The sequence below is a fragment of the Scylla paramamosain genome, unplaced genomic scaffold (genome assembly GCF_035594125.1).
Source record: "Scylla paramamosain isolate STU-SP2022 unplaced genomic scaffold, ASM3559412v1 Contig10, whole genome shotgun sequence".
In the NCBI taxonomy this organism is placed as follows: Eukaryota; Metazoa; Arthropoda; class Malacostraca; order Decapoda; family Portunidae; genus Scylla; species Scylla paramamosain.
The window spans coordinates 176738-180000 of NW_026973675.1; the positions used below are offsets into that span (position 1 = coordinate 176738).

The following is a 3263-nucleotide window of genomic DNA, read 5'->3' on the forward strand; positions in this document are numbered from 1 at the left end:
ACACCAGCTTCACTCTGCATACAAATCCTAATCTCTGGATCAGGTAAGGAATCATCACAAACTTTAAATTTCCCCCTCACTCTATTAAGATGGCAATTATAAAATAATGCGTGATGTGAACGAATGTGTCTTAGTAGATACTTTACAGATTTGTATGATCTAGAACAGCCATCAATTTCACATCCAATTCTATATCTTGGTTCTGAGGAGTGTACATTTGTGTAATGATTTGACAAATTAAAAAAATGTTCTGGTTTTAAAGCACCACGACCTGCATGCAAAAAACTTGCTATCAACTTTCATAATGCTAAATACAAAATGTATGCATAAGTAAATTATGAAGAGATAAAACACAAACTTTCACACTGTTGTCCACCACCACTTACTGCAATACAGGACCTTGCAAACTTTTTATTCTTATAAGTTTTTTTTTTTTTTTGTTAATGGGATAACCAAACAGGACTAGCAATGGTGGTATTATATTGCTTTGGAGGACATCATCAGATCCCTTTCTGCAACTGGAAAATAAATACATTTCAATAGTTTACTTTGGTATAGTCCTACACATTTTTGCATTGCACCATCAATTCTGCCTTCCTCATAATGGTCTGTCTTTGTAAATAAATTATATACCTGGTTTCATTCGTGGCCGGAACGATGGCTAAAGCACATTTCAACGAAGGACATTTGGTCAATGGACATTTAATCAAACTTTCAAAATCATAATTACGTGTGTGTGTGTGTGTGTGTGTGTGTGTGTGTGTGTGTGTGTGTGTGTGTGTGTGTGTGTAATTCACCTTCTGGTCGCCTGCTGGTCTCTCGACACAGCCAGCTTTTCCCCTACGTCCCTAGCTCAGAGCTAATATGGTATCGATCTTTCCTACGGTATCTACGTAATGATACGTGAGTGTGTGTGTGTGTGTGTGTTTTGAATTGAGTGAGACAGGGACGGAGGGGGGGTTTGGTGGTGGGGGTAAAACTGTCAGATTTGACCTTGACAGTGAAAACGAAGGGAAGGCAAGGAGGGTAGGAGGGGGTGAGGGGAGGAAAGGGGAGAGGAGGAGGTAGGGGAGAGATAGGGGAGGGGAGGAGGTTGGGGAGAGATAAGGGAGGATGGGGTAGGGGTGGTTTGAGCTTCCAACGGTTGACCGTGAAAAAATATTATTATCCTTATTATTCCTATTATTATATTATTCTTATATATATATATATATATATATATATATATATATATATATATATATATATATATATATATATATATATATATATATATATATATATATATATATATATATATATATGACATTCTTATTATTGTCTCAAATCTCCTCATGACTTCACACACACACACACACACACACACACACACACACACACACACACACACCACTAAATACAATACCACTGCCTCTTGTTCTGGTATTAATTAATCAGATATGTACAACCGCTATGTTGTCGTTGTTGTTATAGTGTTGTAGTGATTAATAATATAACTCGTAGAGGTTGTTCTTAAAATTGTCTTTTTTGTCTGTCTGTCTGTCTGTCTTAAATGTCTCTGTCTCTGTCTTTAGTTATAGTGTCAGAAGGTTTAATATAACTGGTAGAGGTTGTTATGTATATATAGGGTGGTTAATAACTGGAACAGGTTAAGTAGACATGTGGTTAGTGGTGAAACATTAGATAGTTTAAAAAAAGGGCTAGATGAGAGCATGGATAGGGAGGATAGATGGGATGGGTAGGCGTTGGATTGCTCCAATGGTGTGGATAGAGGAGCTGCCTTGTGTAGGCCATCACTTGACCTCTTGCAGTCTTATGTTCTTATAACCACCACCACAACCACAGCCACAACCACCACCACCACCACTACTACAAGCCCCTTAACCTCTTCGGCATGGCCAGTCAAAACGCGCGCCGGCGCCATATCCGGGATTTCCGTGCCTGCGGCAAACTTTGAACTCTACCACCAACATTCATCAAAACTAAATATAATCATAACATACTAAGTATGGGCATATCTGGAATGGTTCCATTGTGCCTTACACACCAATATTCAGTCTAAAACAAACTGCAGTTTATATTTTACCTACTAGTTTTCGTGAGAGGATGGTGATGGTGGAGTGGTGTAAACGTGCTCCTCTTCCTCAGACTGATATAATATACGAGTGTTGAAAGACTGAGTCAAATGTGTCTTCTGCAGCTGGTGGCGGTGATGGTGCTGGTGGTGGTGGTGGTGGTGAAGGATGAGGGAGCGGGGGAGATGGAGGAGGAGGTGATTGTGAAGGAGAAGGTGGTGCGGGTGGTGGTGAGGGTGATGGTGAGGGATGAGGGAGCGGGTGAGATGGAGGAGGGGGTGACTGTGAAGGAGAAGATGGTGGGGGTGGTGAGGGTGACTGGTGAGGGGAAGGAACGCTGGGTGATGATGGGAGAGAAGGAAGCTGGCAAGAAAAAATAGCAGGAACAGGTGAAGATGAGCGGGGGTGGGAGTGGTGGAAAGGTGAGAAAGGTTGATGATATAGAGAGGGAGGTGGTACGGAAGGCTGGTGAGGTTGAGAGGGTTCAGATGGGGGTGTATGGGGTGACTGGTCTCTATCGCACACGATCACCGCGCGAAATGTAATCCGTGACTTACAGTATGATGCAGTGCAGTGGCGTGATCACAGGATGTGTAAACATAAGACACTTGCCACTTGTTTTATTTATTGTATGATTTATTTATCATTCTTTTCTTAATTCTCATTTTACTATGACATGATCATTATTTTATATTTGTCCATTTTTCATATTTTCATCTCGGTATGAGCGAGGTGTTTGAATGTTGGTGTGATAAATTACTGCAGCGGCTGAGAGAGAGAGAGAGAGAGAGAGAGAGAGAGAGAGAGAGAGAGAGAGAGAGAGAGAGAGAGAGAGAGAGAGAGAGAGTGAGAGAGAGAGAGAGAAAGAGAGTTTTGTTATCGAAGTTTTTCTTTGTTTTCCTCTTCTTCCTCCTCCTCTTCCTCCTGCTCCTCCTTCTCTTCCGTATCTTTCAGTTTCTCTTCCTCCTCCTCCTCCTCCTGTTCTCTCTCTCCTATTCGTGTTGTTCCTTTTGTTCCTGTTGTTTGCCCCTTTCTTCCCTCTGTCGCTCCTCCTTGTTCACCCTCCATTCATTGTTAGGTTTTCTGTCACATTTCATAAATAAGGCTTCTTCTCTCACTTCTACCACTTCAGTGTGGCATCTAGTACTGCCGCACATTACAAAACACTACGTCTAAATAGAATATTCG

The 3263-nt window shown here is 41.5% G+C and overlaps 1 long non-coding RNA gene across 1 annotated transcript in view; it reads right to left on the reverse strand.

Annotated features, from left to right (window-relative positions):
* Positions 1-2844: 2844 nt before the first annotated feature.
* The window catches only part of LOC135096993 (uncharacterized), an 11041-nt gene continuing 10622 nt past the window's right edge, over positions 2845-3263 (reverse strand). The window contains exon 2 of the long non-coding RNA XR_010265246.1: positions 2845-3263. This exon is cut by the window's right edge and continues 905 nt beyond it. This is a non-coding gene — a long non-coding RNA (uncharacterized LOC135096993).